Below are 23,731 nucleotides of genomic sequence, written 5' to 3' on the forward strand. Positions count from 1 at the left end.
GCTGACCCTGTTTTAGCCTGCAAAGTAAATTAGTCTGACCATGGTGAGCCCTGCCATGCTGCAGGATGAGACAAGCTGCTCCGGGCATCACTATGAGTGTGTGTAAATAAATGAAAGGATGAAGAGGTGTCTGAATGGTATAGTAAAACCAAGCATCAGCCTAAGGCAGCAGAACATATTGCTAACTTACACTTATGCATTGCCAGAAATTAGGAAATGTATGGCCAAAAAAGGAAGCAAAAGAAGATATGATTTTGCATAATATTTGCATATGCTAATTTATATGTAGAGATGCAAATTTAGAAATGATTACTAAAATTTAAATAGAAATACATCTCCCTATGGTGGAGACAACTGCCACTAGGTAACCTACCGTATGTGCTGCTCAGTCTACTGTCTAAATGCTAATAGTTGATGGGCTCTCCTTTCTTAGGGTTCTTTGTCTCTACATCAGACTTGGACCGCACAGTCTTGGATTCCTTCAAACAGAGGGTTGTTCTCTGAAAGTGCTGCAAATAGAGAACTGTCCTGTAGAGTAGGGCACATCAGCACCCTTGTCCAAGATCACCCAGTAAGCTTTATAGCTGAGTAAGAACTAGAATTCAAGTCTTTCTGATCCCAGGACAACTCTAGAACTACTGCAAAACACTGGCTGTCAAATTAACAACAGAATGATAAATGAACATCAGCAGGAACAGATTTACCCATTACTGCATCTCTGTGGTGGGCTAAGCAGGGATTTGAACACAGTTCTGGATACAAGACTATACAGGACAATGCAGTAATAAAGATTGCGTTCACATTAGCAACTTAGAGTGCACTGAAGTCCCCCACCCTGGTGACTTTCACAATTCTTTTCTCCTGAGCTGTTCACATCAGCACAGTTTCATCAGTGTCATACATGTTTCCCTATGTGTACACACAGGCGAACCTTGAAAGGCCGGGGATGTCTTTACCCTATGCCAATGTTTTCACACCTTAGTTAGAGAACGGTTTCAGGACTCCAGTCAGCATGAAGCTGGTTTGAGAAACGATGCATCAAACAGCAGTATCTTACTACAAAATACAGGATACATATACATTTTGGATAACGCCATGTGAACACAGATTAAAAACCAGCACTGAAATGCAGTGAGTGCTCAGTAAACAGGAGTGTGAACACAGCCTAAGTTAAGCCTCAGAAAATGTCCAGGATCTGAGTTTTAGTAGAGCACCTGTAAACAGTGGTAGCACTGGAAACAAATATTGAGAGAGGACAAGAAGGCACAACGTGTCTTTCTGAGGGTGAGAGTAGATGTGAAAAGTGCCTTTCTTTCCAAGGGTCCAACAGTGGAGTGGAGCATGTAGGGAGAAAGCTACTTGGTGGGCAGATGTGTACCCTCTTGCTCCCTTCTACTGCCATATAAGCAGATACAAATCCCCTTCACGTGTCACTGATATGAAGGGGGCTGTACGTGTTGAAGAGGTAGCAGGGCTGTGCTGTCCAACACCAATGCCATGCGGCTCCCTTGTCCTATCCCCAGAGTCCACACATTCAGCAAAGACCCTGTGTGATCAGCTGAATGGAAGTCTATGTGTGTAGATGTCTAAACCTGGTGCAGTTGCTCATCACCTGTATGTTGAGGGACGGGGCCAGTGGTGTCACCATCACTGCCCCTTCAACACGTGGAGACCATTATTGTGTGAGTAACACATGAAGGAGGCTTCATTGTTTTGCAGGGTGATTTGTTGTTGTTTAGTCGTTTAGTCGTTTCCGACTCTTCATGACCCCACGGACCAGAGCACACCAGGCACTCCTGTCTTCCACCGCCTCCCGCAGTTTGGTCAAGTCACAGGCAAACAATATATGCAGTGTATGTTAACCTTGATGCTGTTTTGCTTCTACACATAGGGTTACCAGGATCACAGCATAGGTGGCACAGCACAAAACCCCGTCTTATTTGAGGTATTTATTCTGTTTGCAGGCTAGTGGATACCACTCTTTGGCATGATGATGAAGTAGGCTTGGGCCCATGAAAGCTTACGCCAGAATAAATCTAGTAGGGTGATATCCAATTAAATCATAGAGGAGGCACACTGAAATTAATGGACTTTGAATGCAAGGGATTTGATGTTTTAAACTGAGGAGTTTAAGGGGAAAACAAAGGTAATCAGCACATATAATGATGATGTTTTTTTTAAAAAAAATCCTACCGAATGTTTTGACTGTTTTTGAATATTTTGGTTTGTTTTAATTTGTGAGGAAGAGTGGGATAGAAAGTCAACAAATTAAAAAAATAAAAGATTGCTGTCAAGTTTACCTTCTGTGCCTCGGATGCTAAGAGGAGTGTGCCTTGTTTCATGGCTTGTAAAAACAGGCCAGCAAACTCCCCTGGGGTTGCAAATTTCAGCATTGGCATTGAAGGCTGCTTTGTCTTTTAATAAGCCTGGAAGGCAGGAAAAGAGAGCAATCCTTATTACACAAAAGGTGCCCATGAGAAAGTGACCTGGGAAAGAAGCCAAAACTGGAGCTAGCCACCCAGCAAGAACCAAGCACCACCGGGCTCTCTGACCACAGCTAAAATATATTTGGGCATACACTTATCCCTGTTCAGTTGTGAATAGAAAGGGGACAAAGTGTTCTTGCCTGATAATGGAACAGAAATTCCAACAGCCAGCACCTATACTTGTCATGTCTTCATTTCAAAGGAATGCAGCTGAACTGGACAAGCTTCAGCTACTGGTGGCTATTTATTAAGAAAGAAAGCAAACATAGTTAAGAAGCAGAGAGCATAGCCCTTTATGTAAACATTGCTTCCCCTTCATTCAGAAGCAACTGTTTTTTCTTCCAAACGCATTTAGCAAATATGAGTTCATGGATGAAATTAAACTATGTGCTATTTAAAGTGATTGCTTTTACTTATAAACAGGTGTTAACAGACACCCCAAATGTTATCTCGGTCCTGAATTAAAGAAACAGCTGCTGTGGTGAAAGACTCTCCCCAGCAGGTGACAGAAAAAGACAGTATTTTCTATACTTCCCCATGCAATAGTTTGAAGCCCAGTTCTGGTGAGTGGGGAGGTATTGCTTAAGATTGGTAGTTAAGAAAGTTTCCTCATATCTGAGGGTGGAAAAATAGGCTAAGTCACAACAATCTCACATTTGCTGGAAGAACAGGGAATGAAGGTGCACTAAGGAAAATGTTCCCACTTCAGAGCTAATTGGCCTGTTTCCAAATACATGACAAGACAGGTCAAAAATCATCAAAGGTGAAGCAGGCTGGTCTCAAGGCTTCAGGCCTACCTTAGTGGGGTGTTTTTAAATTTTTGTTTTGGCCAAGTTTGATAAATTTCTGAAGCTCTGTCAAGCTCTCCATGAAAAGAAAACACTAGCCTAGGGGGAAGGGGAGAGAGATGAGTGGGTTTCATCTTGTGACTGACAGCTGTGTAGTTTGCAATCAGGGAGTGACTTTACCAGGGACCTCTGATCACAGTGTGGAAGGAATGTTAAAGAAAATAATCAGGAACTGTTCCAGTGAATTTTCTTCTCTGTGAAAGTTGTCTCACTCTTTCTCTTAGGAGCAGTGTCAGATGGCTTCTGTTCCAAAGAGTTTACTGGGTTGGTGGTTGTGTTGAGTGATCTTTCCTTTTTCTACTCCAGACCAAGCCTTTCCTAAAATCCCATCCCTTCATCCTTTTAAAAAATTATTTGCTGTTGTGTTAGAGTTTAGACAAGTCACTTCCATGGGAATCTTGAAAGCACCCAGAATATGATACAAAAGGATTTTTGTACTTTATGTCAGTTCTAGATTACTCATTCCAAATAGATTGTTTTCAGCATTATTGCATTTTGATACATTTTTGTGGTATTTTGAACTAACTGAGCTTTATGTTTTACCTATGTAAAGGTTATGTACACACCTTATCACATATGCACATTCTTTCCCTCAAAGGATACTAGGCACTGTAATTTACCACTCATAGAGTTACAATTCCCAGCAACTCTTAATGAACCACAGTGTCCAGAATTATTTGAGGGAAATAATGCACTTTGAATGTGCTTTGAAAGTACAGCGGCTATGCAAGCAGCCAAGGATGTAAAAAGGCAGAACATGAGATTTCTGCTTACAAGAAATAGTTACCAATTATTTAATGTCGCATAGCCAAGAAGAACACATGGGGGATATACAGAGAAGAGCTGTATCAGTTCTCAGTGGCTTCCATGGAGTTCGATGGGATAAAGTAAATAGGCAGCAGTAGCAACATGGGCCAGAGTTAGGAGTTTGTCAAAGCAAAACAACATGCTCCAGACACTGGGATCACCAGGAGCAGGTTTAACACTCACAATAACAAAGGGTTAATTACCCAGTATAGAAAGACACCAAACACTGAGACAGCAGTGCAGGTTGGTATGATCCGCTATATGTTTCTAAGAAGTCTTTATGAAAGGGAACATTTCTGTATTACTTAAGAAGAGAAACTACTTTGGTTTGCTGCAGCACGAAAGCTCAAGCTTCCCATAGAATGTGTTCCCCTTTGCAAGAATTGCAAAACAAATCTAACTCTATTTCTGCTTCTTCTTAGAGCTGTCGTGTATGCAATCACGGAGTGACACTTTTGCACAATCCCTGTCACAGGAAGTCTATCCGGAGGCTAAGAACCTCGGAAGGGGAAGCTCTTATTTTCAGCAGTCAGGGTAGCATGCTTTTAAATAGAAAAAAAATGTATTTTTGGTAACAGGATGTTGTGCTTCTTCATAATGAGCAAACCCCCAATCACTGACCTATAGCAGGGCCCTATGGCGATTATTACAGCACAGAAGCGAGCTGCTTACATCATGGGAAAATTACGTCAACCATAAACTGCTGGGGAAAACTCAGGAAAACAACACCACAGACAACTCATGAACTCACTGAACTCTATATTCACTTACTCACATTAACATTTTAGTGGAATACCCTCAATTGCTTCTGGAGTTCATAGGAAAGGGACGACTGGTACCCATAAACTGATTCAACCCTTTAAGACATTAATCGTGTGATTTCCACCAGTGAACACAACACATGCGAAAGGTTAAGCTACTGCAACATCCTGTTTCCTGTGGTCCGCAGCGAGATACTTTGGGGCAGCCCATTAGCAGGTGATTAATGTCAGGATTACCGTGATGGTGTTTGACATGTACTCTGTCCCTTGTGTTTATTATTAATATTATATGAACACACTCATATGTGTTCATATGAGTGTTTTGATTCTGCTGTCCTTCCACTAGCAATTGGTACTGAAACTCAATCCAGGTGAAACTGATATGCTATTTGTGGGTGCTTCCTCTAAGTTCATCTTGTTCAAAATGAGATCGTACTCCCACTGAAGGAAGAGGTTTGGGGGCTCTGCTGGAACCTCTTCTGTCACTTGAGACACAGGTGGCCTTGGTGGCAGCAAAGTACCTTCGACCATCTTTGGCTGGAAGCCCAGCTACACCACTATCTGGACAGGGACAGACTGCTGCAGTGACCTATGCTCTGGTAGCCTATATATTGGGTTACTGTAATGTGCTATGTATTGGACTGCCCTTGAAGATAGTTCAGAAACTGCTGCTGGTGCAGAATGCAGTGGCCAGACTGCTGCTGGGGACTAGGTGAGCTAACCTAATAATACAAGTATTAGCACATCTACGCTGGTTGCCTGTATATTTCTGGGAACAATTTAAGGTGCTGATTTTAAACTATAAAGGAGATGTGAACAACCTTTGGCCCTTTAGATGTTGCTGAACTACAACTCCCATCATCCCTCACCATTGGTCCTGCTTGCTGAGATCTTTTGATGAAGGGCAGTATATAAATCAAATAAAGAAAAATAAAGAAACGTTTGGAGGGCTAAAAGTTCCCCACACCTCCTAAATGCCTTATTGACTACATCTCCTGGCAAGAATAATCCCAGACCTCAACCTATGTCATTTGAGGCCCTTCTTCATCGCCACCCGCCTTCCCGAGAATTGTTCGGAAGGTGGCAACATGCCAGAAAACCATTTTGGCTCCCTATCTATGGAATGCTCTCCTAAGTAAGGCCTGCCTGGTACCAACACTGACCTCTTTTCAGCACCAGGTTAAGACTTTCCTCTTCACCCAGGTATTGGATGGAATTTTATAAATTATAAAATTTGATTGTAACCTCTGTGTTAGACAAGTAATGATACAATAATATATAGTGGGACACTGTCTCAGAATGCAGAAATTTTACTTAGCTATCCTGGCTTCCTGTTTAGTCCTTAAAATAATAATTTTAAAAATCCCTTACGGCAAACCAGAGGTGACACTAAACGTAGTATATGAACTGCTGAGGATAGTGGGAGAGATTTTCATTTGCAACACAGTGCATAAGAAACAGCAGTTTCCTCTGTCAGCCGTGTCCTAATAAAAATCCATCACCAAATATGTAGTAGCTATCAGTCCCAAAAGTCAATATTTTATGGGAGCTTACCCTGTGAGGCTAATAGCTGCTGTGGGAGATGAATTTAATTAGAACTTTGATGTGGAAGGAAAGGATCAATCGCCCCTTCCTCACATACCATATTCCTGATGGAAATCAGGTTCCCCTACAGCAGCTATAACACTAAAAACCATGGCATTTGGAAGAGATGCTTTTGTAGCTTCCTTGGAGTTTCCTATTGAGTGGGGCAGTGAGCAGCTACACATGCAGAATACTGTATACTCTCATTCCTGTTCCTCTCATTCCTCCTGTTGTCCTTCATGTAATGTCTCCAGACTCTGGCAGCAGGCAGGACTCAAGCAACATGGGGGGGGGGGGAGACTCAGCATCATTCATTCAATTTGTGTAGGAAATGCATACACTGGCGTCAGCAGGTATGCGTCACTATGAATCAGGTGTTTATACTGATTAATGCCCAGGGAAAATAATGTGCACTTAAATTCTGCTGGCCTCTCTAAGAGATGAATGAGCTGGATGTCTGGTGCAATGTGACCATCATCTAAGACAGATACAATGAAAGACCCAATGGTTCTCACTGGTGACAAGAGAAGCAGAAAGCAGTGTTACAGAATAAAAATCAGAATTAGATCCCTTCTGCTAAGGTTTGGACTAAGGGCATGTCCAGAGGCTGAAAAGGTGAAAGGATACAGATTCAGATGAACCTGGAGGTGCCCTGAATGATGAGGTATGATGAGTATTCTTTCCTCCATTTCCTTTCCTCTAAAAGCACTGAGAAATCCAGGCTGCTTTGCCCCAAAGTTTCCCCCTCACAATGATACATCTACTGTGATCATGCCTTAGCGGAATACATTTGGTGTGCTCTGTAGTTTACACAGCTGCAATCCCCAAAGGAGCACCAGACCCAAACACTTGCAGTCAACACTGCTTATCACAATCATTATTCAATAATTGTGCATGAGCAACAGCAAAGACACCGTCCAAGCTAAATATTACTTTAGCATCTCTTCAGCAACATATATTCAGCATGTAGGAAGTTAGCTGGCAGCAATTCAGGCTTGTGGTATGTGGTTACAGTCCTTTAATTTGACACTGAATTATGCTGTACTTTTTATGGGAACCTCCGCTTGAAATGACCAAACGCTGAACTCTCAAGTGTTATTCCCCCAAAAGAACTCAAGCTATAGTTTATACAAAGGTTTAGTTACCATAATGTTCACTCCAACAACTGTAGCTTGTTTAATTCATTATATATGCTTTCTGAAAAGCCCAGATGCATTTGATTCAATATTTCAATAAGTTTTATCAGATTGCTTTGGTGGAAGCATTCATTCTGCCATCCCTTGGCAGCAGCAATAATCATATTTGGCACAGGGTTACCTATCACCAGAAAATTGCAGATTTGAAATCCTTTCTTTTCTTGCCACACTGCATGGAAGGGGTTTGTGTTGTTAACTTAACAAATTATAATGTAAGCAGAGCAATATATGCCAGACTCTTGTTACCCCCAATGCAGCCTAAGTAATGTGCAAAACACCACTTTATGATAATAACCAAGTCCTTAGGTTCCAGGAAAAGGCACAAATATTTTTCAGAATGGTTTTCTTTATAATTTGATTAAGATAAATAATAAAATAAGATACCAAAAACAAAAACAAAAACAGTCATGCCATACATGGTGTCTGTGAACAAAGCAAAGGAATTATGTTCAGAAACCAAGTGACAGAATGGCAGAAGTATTTTCTTTTGAAAAAAGAGAAGTGGAATATATACTGCTACCCAAAAAGTGACCTGGAAGTGAACTGATTTGTTTCCAGAATAAATCAGAGACAAATTGGTTAATCTCTTGAGCCAGTCCAAAGGCCGTTCCCTTACTTATTTTCCAGTGGTGACAGCAGCAACAAGATTAGCAGCAAAGAGCAAGTTGAAGAAAAATGTTTTCCTTATTTTCTCATCTTACTCTGTCATCCCAATATGCTCCACAGTATGTTAGAGCTGCAGACTAGAAACTCTTGGCGACTGAAGTCTTTTCAAGGACTACTGCCACTGTAGGGGTGTCATGTGAAAATGGTCTAAGACATAAGAATCAAGGAGCAAATATGAAATGGATGAGAGCAGTTTTCTGGTATTCTGAACCAGTCAGTTTAATTTAAAGTAATGCAAGAAAAAGTTCAGGTTCTCTTTCAAATAATAGGGTGTCTTGTTGCACACTCCTGCTCTCTTTATCTCAGATGCTAACCACAAACCCTGTCTCTACATGTGCACTATCAAAACCTCCAGATTAATTGCAGAAAGCTCTGGAACTGTAATCTCTGCTTTCATGTCTTTCACTTCACATTCTGAGATACTTCTCAGTGAACTCCTTGAAACTCAATTGTACTAAAATGAACAGAGTTCTGTCAAGACAATCTACATAATATAAAGCAGGACAAAGCAGCACTGCAGAAATGAATTCTCTCCAATCTTCTCTTTCCCAACTCATTCTTACCATCCTTGCTTAAAACAATTTCTTCAGCAAAATATATTTAAACCTCCCTACACTGCCATAATTGCTCATTTTCCCTCAACAACCTTTGACTTAGTCAACCCTTTTCCAAGAATCCAGGTTTGAAACTTTGTCACTGTCAAATCCCATAAAGGAATGTTACATAGCCGTAGTTGCAGATAAGAATGTAGTTTCTCTCTTAAACTCTACAGAGTAGGGCTGTGCACTGGATTCCACTGAATCCCAGACCCACAACTGGATTGGGCTGAAGTAGTAACAAATCACTACAGGGCAGCCCAGTTTGCCCTAAATCAATTTGCAGATATTTGTGCAGATTTGTAGCTCCAAACAGTCTCTCTGAAAGTCAGATAGTGTCTCTGAAATGTTGCAATTTTGAAACACCATGTAATGAGGATGCCAAGATGGGAAGAGTGGGAGGAAGAAATCTGGAGGAAGACTAGAGTGATTTCACTCCACCCAGCACTCTCTATTTGCTTAATAAGCGCTGCAGGGCTAGCCTAGAATGCTCTCACTTCATCTAACATTCTCCAGTCTTCAGTGGTTTGTGTGTGTGTGGTGTGTGTGTGTGTGTGTGTGTGTGTGTGTGTGTGAAGTCTTAAAAGGCAGAACTATCTTATAAGCTCTTAGAAAATAAAATGTTTTGTGTGGTTGTTCAGCTCCAGCTTCTTTTCTAGCCAATCAATTCTTTTCCTAATCAACCCCTGTCCTGTCCTTGCTGTTAGGAACACCACAGAGCTACCTTATACCTTATACTGAGTCAGACCTTTGATTCATCTAGCTTGGTGACTAGTAGGGTTTCAGTGACTCTCCAGGGTTTCAGATAGGAGTCTCTCCCAGCCCTACTTGGAGAAGTCAGGGATTAAACCCTACCATTGAGCCTCAGTTTGTGCTTGTTTTTCTCCATAGCATAATGAGGTACAGAAACTTACTTTAAAAAAACCACAAATCCCCAGTTTACCTACAAGATCGTCTTATCCAATATGGTCCCATTCAACTGCTCTGATCTGACTTTTACAGATGCCACATACTACCTGCACTGCATTTGTAAAAAATTGATCCGTTAGTGTGACAGCACCAACATTCTGGAACTCCTTGACTATAGATATCAGGCAGGCACATTCACTGTATTCTTTTCAGCTCCTGCTGAAGTCATTCTTATTTAGACAAGGTACTCAGATGCTTAGAAAGGTTGTGCAAGTTTTCATTTGTTTTTTGTCTACTTTCTGTATGTTTTAAATTATGGTCGTAAAATTTTTAGTGATTATTTTCTTGTTTCATCTTTTTTGTAAACTACTTCTACAATCAAGTGGTATAGAAATTTTATGCAATAAATGAATAAATACTGAATTTTAATCTTCCAGGTTCTGAAGTTTCACTATCTCAAGCTTGATGGTGAAGCTATGCACATTCCTACCCCCTTCCCCCACTGTTAGGACCTAGTTTAGAAATTGTTTAATGCATGTCATCACAAAGAAGCAAGATTTGGAGACAAATCTAGAGACTGAGCACAGAGTTGCAAACAATTATACGCATGCACAAAGAGAGATTCCCCCGTTGCCACCCTTTGAGTCACACAGTTCATTCTCCTGAGAGACAACAGCATAATAAGGAGAGAGAATAGAGTAGACGAGAGAGGGGGCCCTCAATTTCCTCTAACCTTTCAGTTACATTCTTCCTCTGCTTTTCCTTTTGGATCTTTCTACCCAAAGAGAAGAGGATAGTTCAAACGGAAACATAAGAGGACAATTGAGGTGGAGAGGTGAATGTGTGGAAGGATTTGAGTCATCTCCACTTTCATAAAATCAAGGCTCGTCCTTACCCTCTAGTATTTTCCAAAGGACCTTTTAAAAATAAATCCCTAAAACATTAAAATATTTTAAACAATGCTGGTGCCATGAACCCCCCACTCTCATGGAATATTCAGTTTTCTAAAAATTAGCTATGTCTCTAGCTTTTTGCTTTTTTTTACTTTACTTTGCTTTGCTTTTGGAGATATAAAGAGAAGCAGACAGCATTCATTTAGCCTAACTGTTAAATTAAGGGCCAAAACAGACAGTATGTAAATATGCATAAGTGTGCGTATGCACCACAGTCCAAAAAAACCTCTTCCCTAAAGCTCTTAATCTCCTTTTCTCTCTTGTCACTGGCTATTCTCTAAAAGGGAAGCTGCTAATAGCATCAATGACATTTTTCAGTGGGTACACAGAGCAGGCAGTAGGGTAGCCCACCCTTCAGGATTCTCTTGAGGCCAGTCATGGAGTTCTGACAAACCACCACTGCTATTTCACACCAGCAAGCGTCAGTGAGGTCCATGAGAAAGGTGCTCCTGCTCAGCCATCAGTAGTTGGCTGAGCCCTTAAGAAAATGATAGCACCACAGGGGCTTGTTAATTGCCTTGGCTCTTGGCCAGGGCATTGGAGAAACAAAGTGGCAGTCAAGTGTTCTGAGCAGGAAGGTGTAGGAGATACAAGGGGAATGATGGAAATCAGTTGTGGGAAAATGCTGCCAAATGGAATTAGGAAACTGGAAGAGGTGCTGGGGCTACCTAAAGAGGGACAAAGATGTGGAGCTGGGCCTTCATTCAGACTCCTAGCTTTTGAGATTTGTTCATTCCACCAATAAATCGGTTTTTCTAGTAATTCCCTTACAAACTAAGGGGATTACTCTAAACTGGTGGGAGGAGGAGTGATGGAGAAGTCTACTAGAATGATCTCAAGCCCAAAACCCTATCTCTGTGGCAAATTGTAGCAGTTGCTGAACCAGAAGAAAGCCCCTCTCTATACTATACTGGATACATGGTTTTTCTTTTTTAAAAAAAATAAACAAAAATAATTCAATCAGTGACAGACAGTGGTGATGATGGTAGTGAAAGACATTCAGTGTCACAGTAATAATAATAAAAAAGATTAGGCATTTGTGTGGTTTTAGCCATGGATGGTTCAAGGAAGATGTATTCAAAACTTGATTTCACAAAGTCAACATAGTTACAGCTGAATACACTCTATGCTGCAAAAGGTAATTCAACATGAAGGAAGAAAAGTAGTGAGAAAGCCACGCAGAAAACATAAAGCAAAATGAATCAGAGAAGCATAAGAAAATAATACCACACATCTCATCTTTTAAAAAAAAATACCCAAAGGAGACTCATCCCAGGAAAATCTGGTGACAATGACCACAACAGGGCATGTTTACCACAGTATTTCCCCTGATTTAATTCTGCAAGCCAAGATCATGCAAAGAAAATGTTCCCAAGAATATTGCCTGATTTGGAAATTGCAAATGATGATGGTGATAAACAAATTATGGTGGATGGATAAAAGCAATCAAGTATAACAAAATATATTGATAGCAAAATCTAGAACTTTTGCTTAAGGACTTAGATGGTGCACAGTCCCCCACCCCACATACCACAAAGAGCAGAATAAATTCCTTCCAGTAATGGGTGTTACATTTCTGTGACAGAGGGAATTAACTATGGCTTGCTTGATTTTTACAATGACAAGTTTAAACTAACCCCAGCTGGTCATTTTGAGGTGAGTCTCACCTGATGATCTCAATACACAGCTAGGTTGATGGGCGGGGGGACAAAAAAGTCAGAAGAAAATTCACTGAGCTGCATTTGGAAATAGACTAGCAATAAGTGACATTCTTTAAGCACTGGTATAATATGAACTCAACACCAAGTTTCATTTGTAGTCTGGTCTTATATGTGAAAACTCCCCCTGATGTAACAAACTGTCATTTCCTTCCTTCTGGTGTACTCCACTACACAGAATCTGGTCCAAGCAACCTGTGCATGTTTATCTGCAGTGGTATTATTTGCACCATGGAATAATTTAATTAGCCATAAGAATTAGCAGTGTTTCTCAATAGCTTCAAAACAGCTCCAAAACTATGAAAGCAATTTACTGTTGATGTCATATGGGAGTGACACTCCTGCAAATCACACACATAGCCAAGAAGTCTTAGCTGAATGCAACTGAAAATAATCTTAGTTAAACAGATATGAGCATACTCCCTACTATGTACTTGCAATGAAAACAACAGTTGCGTAACATTTGGGCCTTGCATTCTGCCATTTGAGAAGTGCCTGGCATGCCTGGCGTGCTCTGGTGCATGGGGTCACGAAGAGTCGGACACTAAACAACTAAACAACAACAACAATACAGTGAGAAGAAATTGGATGAAAGCAGACAACTGAGAACCATATAGAGTTGCACTCACTTGCAGCTGAAACTTCATGGGGAGTTGATCCTCTTACTAGTGGAGGAAGTGGGGTGCGTGGGGGAGGTGACACCGCCCCACCCCCCTGGGACACTTGCCGTGGGTGGTGCCCCCCTGGGACGCTCGCCGCTCATGGCTGGTGCACTAGCTCCGCCTCTGGACCCTCTGCCTGTAGCTTTCACCCACAGAGTAAGATTGATATTATCATGCATCCTGTTTATGAGGTTGCCAAGCAACTACCTGGTGGTGGTAGTGGTAATCCTGGAATTTGCCAATGCTGGCTGAATTCCTACCAATTTTAAGAGTTTATCAAAAAAAGAATAGATCAGGAAAGCAGAAGATAAAAGTGCATCAACACTCCTATCGTAGAATGAGGCCTATTTTATGCCCAGTCTCAAATTAGGTTAGTACATTTCCATCAAAGTTGAAGTTGATATTCATTGGTAGAAGTTTCCTGTCACATTAAATCATCTCACATAGTGAAAGTCAAGTTTGCAAACTCTGCATAAAGTGTTAAGTAATCACCAGATAAAAAAAAATCAATATAGGAACATATGATATGTTCAATATAATGTAAGTCCAGCATCCAATTTGCTACAGTGGTCTCTGGGAAGCCTGAAAGCAGGGCATGAACGTAATAGTCCCCTCTGACTGTGGTTCCAGCAATCGGTATTCAAAGGTATGCTGCCTCTGATCCTGGAGACAACAGCACAGAGCCATAGAATCATAGATTTGTAGAGTTGGGAGGGGCTCTAAGGGTCATCTAGTCATCTGGAAATTTTCTCCAGACTGTGGCCAGTGTGAAGTTTCTTCATGGCCACAAGAGCTTCAGTGGGCACAGAGAGCTCCCATTTCCCACAAGGATCAACAGCAGAAAGTGGTTGGGTTCACATTACTCTCTTAGAGTGGCAGCATGGGCATAGCGGGGGGGCAGGGGGTAGCTGCCCCCATCAGTAAAAATCAACACAACTCAATACAAATATGAGGTTCTGGCCCTGCACAACAAAAATCCTGGCTATACCCATGAGTGGCATGAGTTGTGTTTCTCTCTCTCCCTCCCCAGCACATTATACAGTGGACGCTTGGGTTGCGAACGTGATCAGTGCGGGAAGCATGTTCACAACCCGCAGCGTCTGCAACCCACAGCACCACGTCTGCACATGTGCGGGTCATGATTTGACATTTCTGCGCATGCGGAAAGCGCAATTTAGCGTTTCTGCGCATGCGCAAGCACCAAAACCCGGAAGTAACCTGTTCCAGTACTTCTGGCTTTGGCATGGTGTGCAACCAGAAATCGAGCAGCCCGAAGCATCTGTAACCCGAGGTATCACTGTATAGGACTTCTCCCCTAACTTTTAACACCTTGGCTAGAAGGGAATTAGAAAAGGCGCAAGAACTCTAATCAGTGTGAAGCTGGCTTGAGAAACAATGCATCAAATTGTAAGATCTTGTAACAAAATACAGGACACATGGGCGCTTTGGATAATGTCATGTGAACACGAATTTAAAACCCAGCCCTGGAAATGCAGTAAACAGGAGTGTGAACCCAGCTGGAGAAACCTGATCTCCCAGCCCATCAACCCCAGTTACGAAGCAGAAGTGAGCCAGGGGAAAGGTGCCTGGGGTGATGAACGGTAGTTGGGTAAGGCAGTGGGAGGGGGAGAATTCAGGTCCCCTCACTCACCCCCTTGACATTAAAAATCGCCCCATCCCCCACTTCACATATGATTGGGATAAACATGTAATTAAGCAAAATGTGGCTTCCCCTGTCTTCTCTAGTTTTACTAGAAAGGTTGCTTACTGAGCATGGTTCCCAAGAAGATTATGCAAGATGATTATGCAGCGTAAAGGATGTGGGCTGAATTACGAAAAAGCAGAACCCAAAGATAATGTGGTATTGCTGCATGTTACATAGGAGAAATATAGTTCTGCAAAATCTGTTCTTAATCCCACAGTTTGGATTTCTGATTCATTTTCCCTTCTTTTAGAAGCAATTGTCTTGGGAGCAATCAAGAACCACAAAGAGGAAAACCTGTATGTTCCAAGATTAATTTCAGCAGAGAGCTAGATTACTTTCAAGACTGTCTATGCCTACATAATATTCAGAATGATGTATACATCCAATAGCTGGGGAACAATTTTTTCCCCTAATTAAAACTGGTGACACCTATTCAATGGCTCACTTTTAGAATTATCCACCCAATACAGAGCCCACACCTGATCGGAAGGAGGCTAGCTCAGAGAATAACTCATGCAGAGATGCAGTGGGCAGCCTCCTCTGAGGGTAATTCTGGTGAAGACCTCAATAGGGGATGATTGAATGATTCAGCTGCATCCACTTGGCTTAGTAGATGGGCATTCTGTCCTGGAATGGTACACTGAGCAAACAGAGGCCTTAAATCAATCAACCAGTTTCTCATGGAACACCAACAGTTCCTTTGCAGCACATTAGTGTGCTCTGGCAAACCATTTAGGAATTACTGACTTGGATGATATATAAATCTGGTTTGATCACAACAAATTAATTGTCCTGTTGATCAGAACAAATTAATTGTCCTGTTGATCACAACAAATTAATTGTCCACTGCAATGCAGTGACATTAAATCTGTGGGGCATATACCAACCCAGCTGGAGAGAGAGGAGAGAACAGAAGGTGGAAATGTAAGTGGAGAGGGGGCCTGTTCCCCATCCATTGAACTCCCTGGGGAACTTACCAAATCTGCTGTAACTGGGAAGGTGTGTCAGAAGGAAAATGAATTGATATTGATTTCTATATATTCGTAAATTTGTACTAATGTAACATTTTATATGTAGTTGTTTATTTTTGTAACATTTTATTTAGTTGTCTATTGTAGCTTCAGTTTTTTGGTAATAAATCTTTATTTTGAGGAAACCAAACCCAATGGACTGGGTCCCCTGAAATCTCTCACTACTTGGAGATTAGGGTGTATATAACAATATTTTAGCCTTACTGCACTGGTGCTGATATACAAAATGTTCTTTCACAATGCAATCCTAAGCATGTTTACTTGGAAGTAAGTTCCACAGAGGTAGGTGTGCGTATACAGTGGTATCTCGGGTTACAGACGCTTCAGGTTACAGACTCAGCTAACCCAGAAATAGTAACTCGGGTTAAGAACTTTGCTTCAGGATGAGAACAGAAATCGCGCGGCTGCAGTGCGGCGGCAGCAGGAGGTCCCATTAGTTAAAGCGGTCTTCAGGTTAAGAACAGTTTCAGGTTAAGAACGGACCTCCGGAACAAATTAAGTTCTTAACCAGAGGTAGCACAGTACAGTATTTGCAGCCTTAGCATCCAGCTAAGAAACTTCTACACTTTCCACTTAATTAGGTGCATCATGCTCAGAAAACTTATGGATGTGTTTGAACAACAGGGTTTTTTAAAAAAAAAAATGTTAAGTCCATGAAGTTTCTCATGCTGCAAAATCTGGAAAAGATTACACAACTGGGGAAATTATAAAAAAATGGGATTCCTGAGTCATTTAATGGACATTGTGGACTACAAGCAACTATCGAAATGATTCTGTGGAACTACAGTAATAATTATAGTAAATTGCTAGGGTGAAAAGGTGAGATGACAATTTGACATATACTGGGTGGGTAGATGTATGCTGCTTTTGCTTCCACAATAGACCTTTTGTCCCAGAATATGCCTTTGTCAGTGGAAGAAAAGGGAAGGTGGTTTTTGCCAATTCCTCTTCACCGCTGCAGCTCAGTGTCCCCACACCCTTAAAACTAGTCCCAGGGAGTTGACGGAGAGGCTCCGCCACAGAGTGGAAAGTGGTGTGGGAGGTTGAGCACCAATTGGATGCCACCCGATGTCAGTCTCAAACATTCATTCTCATACAGATTTCCCACAACTTGCAAGTTGTATCTGCTACAGCTCCGAAATGTGTTGCCAGTGCTCCTGGCACCATGTTCCCTTCTCAGCATTCTTGGGTTGGTTCTGCTGCAATGTGCTTTTAATGTATGGGGTGCATGCTGCCCAAGTTGTTTGCTTTGTGGCACTGCAACACTTTACTTTTGTGCTCTGTAGGCACATCCAAAAGACCAGAATAGAACAATTGCAAAAAGTCACTGCTTGGTGTTATCAGTGGTAAAAAGGATTGGGTGTTCATTCATCCACTATAGATTAAATTGCTGCTATTTAATGCAACATAAAATTATTTTTATTATTATGTTCCATTATTTTTTACATATTCTGTAAGCTGCCCAGATTGGCTGTGGAAACCCAGTCAGATGGGTGGGGTATAAACTATAAAATTTAAATTTTTATTATTATAACATAGCCATCTCCATAAAATTCAGTATATTCACTTTACAAGATGACAGGCTAACCTTAGTAAGAAAAGATTTGCTGTAGTCTGTATCCTGGTGGTTTGCGGGAAACCCCAGTGCTGGAAAGAATTTGAGTGAATAGCTTCCAGTCTGTGACTGACTTGCTCATATACTATTTCTCCTGTAGTGTGGTCACTCCAAAAGATGTATGATCTTTTGGGGTAGTTTCTTGACATCTCATCAATGGAATTAGAACATGCAGTGGGATCCTCATTGCCTGTGGGCAATAAGGACGGCGCGGGAAGCAAGCACAGCACCTGGAGACCGAGAGAACCACAGATAAGTCAGACTTAGTAAAAGTGAAAGCTGAGTCATAAGGAATTTGTGTTTGAAGATCAAGGAAAAGTCCAAACCCATGTGTACAACCACATCATGCACTTGATTAGTTCACCGTATCTGAACTCTGGGATAAAGAACTAATGGCCACCAAAAGTTCAAAGAGGGTCTTTTGTCCCACCAACCCTCCCAACCATTGCTGTACATTCCCATGTGCCAACTTTGATTCCCACTGTAGTCCTGTAATTTCTTTTTCCAGGATGGCAGTTTTCTCAATGCTGCTGCAATCTGCAAGGCAGGGCAGGGCAGGTGATGAGCACAGACAAGAGTGCTGGACTAGACACAAACCCTATTGCGACACCTCCAAAGTAAAACTTTATGCTTCTACCCAAGGTGTGGTCTCATTCTTATTCTTGTGCAATGGAACTTCTTCTCTGACTTTGCCTTCTATTCTTACACACAGCCAGACAAGATAAACCACCCTCATCCCCTCAAAGATCTTCAGTTCTTAAAGGGGTTTAACAATCGATGTCTCTTCACAGAGAACTCCAGGGATTGTAGCTCTGTGAGGGGAATTGGGTCTCCTAACAACTCACAGTTCCGTTAGCAAATTACAGTTTCCAGGATTCTTTCGGGAAAGCCATAACTGTTTAAAGTGGTATGATACTGCTTTAAACATATAGTAAAGATGCAGCCATACTGAAATAGGATGAGTTTGCACTTCAAATAAGTGGTTGCCAGTTTGTATTAATGAGGAAGTACATTGGCACTATAGAGTTGTATCAATACATTTTGAATTGTATGCTAGGACAACTTCTCAAGAGAATAGCAAATTCCTTCTTATACATGAACCCACTTAAAAATATATCATACCTATTATACACTGACAAAATCAAAATATAGGTAGTATTCAGCTACCAGGCTGATGACATTACTTGTTTCTTTTTAGGTTGTGGGAGGAGGTTCTAGGCAATTAATTATGTAGCAGAGGACTATGCTCTATGGAATAACTTTGTTATGAAAAACCTTGCATGCTAAAATGAGTGAGTAAGCAAACAAACACAGACATGGTTCCTGATGTTTAGAAGTGGGAAGGCTGCAGCACTGCCAGAGGCTGAAAAACAACTTTTTCCCACCAGTTCAGGCAAAATCTTAAAACTACAAACTTTTAGTATGAGCTTTGCTCTAAACAGTGAAATACTTACCACCCACTCATTTTCTGAGTGGAAACGTTCCTCTAGTATCACTTCCCTGATTGATTTTCTGTGGAAGCATGTCACTGGGAGCTATTGGCATTTGTAATATTTGAGCTTATTTACAAACGTACAGCTTGAACATAGTTGGATCACAGTTTAAGCAAAGATTGTATTTTTTTCTGTTAAGGTGATGCAACAGTGGGATAACACTTGCTTTGATGCAATGCCATCTAGCCTCCCCACAAATAAATCAGGATGAATGCTCATTAAATAGCCAACATAATCTCTCTGCAAACAAATGAGGCTGAAATCTCATTAAACAAGTAGTCCAGAAGTGACCTCCTGTCTTAATCGCACTTGAAAACTGCAGCTTTTGACTTCTGTTTCCTTAATAACACCTATTACAACATCTTTTGGGAAATGGGGTTGTATCTGTTTTTGACCCATTCGTAGGAGTTAAGAAAGATCATCCCACATTTAGTTTCCATGGAAATGGAATAGCCTGATGACTAACATTCCTTTTTTCAAGCCCATGAGTCTGGCCAACTTATTGTCTCACAGCAAATCAGAGAATGCATATATTCAAAGAAATCAGACAGAACAGATGACTGTTGTGGTATCTTGGTGTGGTAAAATAAAAATGGATAGGGCTGAGTTTTGTCAAGGTGGGCTGTGTAGAAATTGTTGATAGCAACAAATAGTAAAATGGCAGTTATGTGATGTTTCACAAACCCTTATTAGTTAAAAAAGAATTTGGTCACTACCATGCGCAAGTGATCTGAGGATGCCCTTAAAAGCTGACAAAAATAAAGAGCATAATCATCAGTTCCAGCAATTGCAACATGTCAACACGTAGCATGCTCAGCCAAGTAGTCATGGAGATGCCACAAGTCTAAAGCAAGCAGCAACCAAAGCATAAAGCAACCTTTAGTTCTGTGTACATTCCTAAAGAATCAAGCTGACAGCATAATCCAATCATCCATCCTGCGCATGAGCGAGTTATACTGCCCATAAGCTTGTTTGTATTAGCACAACACAGCTAGGACTGGCTTATAGAATTTGCAGAATCAAGTGTTGAAGCTTTTCCTGGATCTGATTCCTCAATAAACGATCATGGCAGGCATACCTTCAGACTCATAACTGTTTCCTTACACATTAAACAGATGATGCACATCTCCATCTATTTTGTGGCCACTTCCCAAGAAACATGGAACAGTAATATGGGAAGCAGCTCTCATGATTGCAACTTCAGCTTGGAACCAAACGTTCAATGATTTTGAACTTGCAGCCAAACCTTAAAAGGAGCCAAACCTCTAATGACAGATTCCACAGTCGCCAGTGACTGCTTTTAAACCATTCCAAAATGACTGTCTAACACTCAGTCACTCACTCTCACTCACACACTCTGAGTTATTAAGGAAGGAAGCCAGCCAGCCTACCCCAATTATCAAACAAGCACACAAATTAGATTTGTACTTTTAGGCACTCCAGAACACACAGAATCTCGGAAGCAGAACACAGATTATCTCCTTTCACCTCACTAACACATGCAATAGCAAAGGAACATTAAAGCAGCCACAGAAGAATGTCCAAAATTTTGATGGGATCATATACAGGACAAAAGTGCCATGGAGTAGGTATATACATGTCTCACTGTAGGCATCACCTTGGTGAACAAAGTCAGGCCCTGTTCACCTCTCACAAGTCTGTATTCATGTCTCTGCCACAGGGCTGGGGAATATGTGACCCTCTAGTTGTTGTGGACTCTGGCTCCCAACATCCCTGACTATTGGCCATTATGGCTGGGGTGGATGGAAGTTGTAATCCAACAACATTTAGAAGGCAACAGATTTTCCTGCCCTGCTCTAGTGGAGGACCTAGAAGCAATGAAAGGAGGTAGGTTATTCCAGGTCCACATATATCATTACTTATTGGTGCTATCTGTCACTATTACATAGGCTAGCAGGTAGCAATTAAGGTAGTAGCACAAGCCAAGAAGCTGAGTGGGGAAGACAGGACAGGAGCAGTCTTGCTCTGTTGGAATGAAGGGGCCTGGTGTGCATCCAATTTAATAACTTCCCCTAGCCTCACCCAGCTTCTACCAGTGCAGAGGTGAGCATGAGGGCAAACACTATTACTTCTGAAAGATTCGTTCTGTGGCAGCCAATGGTCCACCCTATCACTGTCTCCTGCAACATCTTTCTGCTGTCCACAGGGCTGCCGACTCTTAACACACCATGGAAGACACAGGCATTTTGTGAAGATGACTGCAGTCTTGCAAAGCATGAAATCACACCTGCTGACCTCGTCCCTGACTTCTGCATGCAGATCAGGTCCTTTGAACAGAGCATATGTGCATATAAGCCAGCTTGTGGGGGGCATGAACCAAGGGCCACATTGGCCTGCCAGGCTCCCCCCTGGGCAGGTGGACAGCACAGCCCCACTTTGCTCCGGTGGAGGTGGAGTACTCTGGTAGCAGCGGTTTTGGCTAGGCTGGCACCCGCCCACCCAATATCAAAATAGCACAGAGAATATTTCTCACTATGCCAGTAAGTGTAGCATCTTGTGAACATAGTTTCAATAAATTAAAACTCATAAAAACTACTTACCGTATTTTTCGCTCTATAACACGCACCTGACCATAACACGCACATCGTTTTTAGAGGAGGAAAACAAGGGAAAAAACATTCTGAATGAAACAGTGGGTGTATCATTTTTGTGCTTCATGCTGTGGCCACAGACATGTGATCTGATGGTGAATTTGGGCTGACCCAATGCAAAAATCCTGAGAATCCCTGTGCATCCATGGTTTGTAACCACGTTTTTGCACCATTGCAGCCCCAGGCAACAGTGGGTGCGTGATTTTGGGGGGGGGGCAGGCTGTAGCCATGGACATGCTATGTGCTCTGATGGTGAATTTGGGCTGACCCAATGCCAAAATCCTGAGAATTCCTGTGGATCCATGGTTTGTAACCACGTTTTTGCACCATTGCAGCCCCAGGCAACAGTGGGTGCGTGATTTTTGGGGGGCAGGCTGTAGCCATGGACATGCTATGTGCTCTGATGGTGAATTTGGGCTGACCCAATGCAAAGACCCTGAGGATCCATGTGGATCCATGGTTTGTAACCACGTTTTTGCACCATTGCAGCCCCAGGCAACAGTGGGTATGTGATTTGGGGGGGCAGGCTGTAGCCATGGACATGCTATGTGATCTGATGGTGAATTTGGGGTGACCCAATGCCAAAATCCTGAGAATTCCTGTGGATCCATGGTTTGTAACCACGTTTTTGCACCATTGCAGCCCCAGGCAACAGTGGGTGCGTGATTTTTGGGGGGCAGGCTGTAGCCATGGACATGCTATGTGCTCTGATGGTGAATTTGGGGTGGCCCAATGCCAAAATCCTGAGAATCCCTGTGGATCCATGCTTTTTAACCACATTTTTGCACCATTGCAGCCCCAGGCAACAGTGGGTGCGTGATTTTTTTGGTGCAGGCTGTAGCCATGGACATGCTATGTGATCTGATGGTGAATTTGGGGTGACCCAATGCAAAGATCCTGAGGATCCATGCTTTGTAACCACATTTTAAGTGGGGAGCGAAGGAAAAACAAAGAAGGGACATTAGAGGGGTGTGCAGAGAAGCAGCTGGCTAAGAATGCAGGAGAGGGATTTAACGGGAGGGAGGAGAGAAAGGCAAAAGTTTCCCCCCACCCAAGCCAGCCATCTCTCTCTCTCTCTCCCTCCCTCCCTCCCTCCCTCCCTCCCTCCCTCCCTCCCCCCCTCTCTCTCCCTCCCCCCTCTCTCTCTCCCTCCCCCTCTCTCTCCCTCTCCCCCAGCAGCACCGGCGCTTGCCTGGAGGGGAGGGGCTTTCCCTGCTCTTTGTTCCGTTTCAGCAAACACAGCAACAAAACAGAGGAGGGTGGGCAGTAAGACCCTGAGGCAGAATGCAGGAAAGCAGCCGCTTCCTCTTTTCAGGTTTCGCTTCTCCGTGCAGCGTGCAGCGCCGCGATTTGATTTTTGCATGATTTTTCGGCTCCAGGGACCACACATTCGCTCTATAACACGCACAGACATTTCCCCTTCCTTTTTAGAAGAAAAAATCTGCGTGTTATAGAAGGAAAAATACGGTACACAGGTCCCCTCCACACAACCACAACTCTGTATTTCTTGGTGATCTGCAGGAAGGGTGTGAGATTAATGCAGAGGTTGGGAAAGTGGGTAGAATCAGTGGTGGACCTGGGTACTATGGTGCCCTGTGCAAGGCCAACATTTGATGCCCCCCCCCCAGCCCATGAGCTGCCTTCCCAAAGGCAGGTAAGTAGGTGCTGGGCTTTGAGAACAAGGTGCTGCAAAGGCCTAAACCCTCGCACCTCTTCCCAAAGGAGGGAAAGTGCTAACTAGGCTTCAGGAAGAAGGTGGGAGGACTCTAGGAGCCTGTCAGCAGAGCCTTAGCTAGGGGGTAGTGAGGAAGGCCCCCGCCAGGGGCACAGGTGGGGGGCGCACGCAAAATCAGCTCTTGGCTGCAGCCTGCTGAAGGAGGATCCCGCCATTGAGTGTGTCCCCTTTGTGGTGGCCATTGGCTTTAAGGATAAGGCCATCGGTGCCCCAAGGCAGCTGCCATAGGACAGCGCGTGCCCAGCCCGCCCCATTCGAAGCCCTACGGCTGGCCAGGCACTCCCACCACCTTCCTGCTGCGAGGTGAGGCATCACCGGGTCCTGCTTTCGCCAGACTTTGGGGCTTCCCCGGGC

At 42.7% G+C, this 23,731-nt stretch overlaps 1 protein-coding gene and 1 long non-coding RNA gene across 8 annotated transcripts in view; both read right to left on the reverse strand.

Annotated features, from left to right (window-relative positions):
• Nucleotides 1-23,731, reverse strand: part of SLC44A3 (solute carrier family 44 member 3) — a 103,220-nt gene that overhangs the window by 46,257 nt on the left and 33,232 nt on the right. The window lies entirely within an intron of this gene.
• Nucleotides 17,422-20,832, reverse strand: LOC310846694. Its single transcript, XR_014565479.1, has 2 exons — nt 18,992-20,832; nt 17,422-17,767 (listed from the first exon to the last, which is right to left on the reverse strand). It is a non-coding gene; the product is annotated as an uncharacterized lncRNA (long non-coding RNA).

Source organism: Podarcis gaigeae (genome assembly GCF_964106915.1).
Source record: "Podarcis gaigeae genome assembly, chromosome: 6".
Classification (NCBI taxonomy): domain Eukaryota; kingdom Metazoa; phylum Chordata; class Lepidosauria; order Squamata; family Lacertidae; genus Podarcis; species Podarcis gaigeae.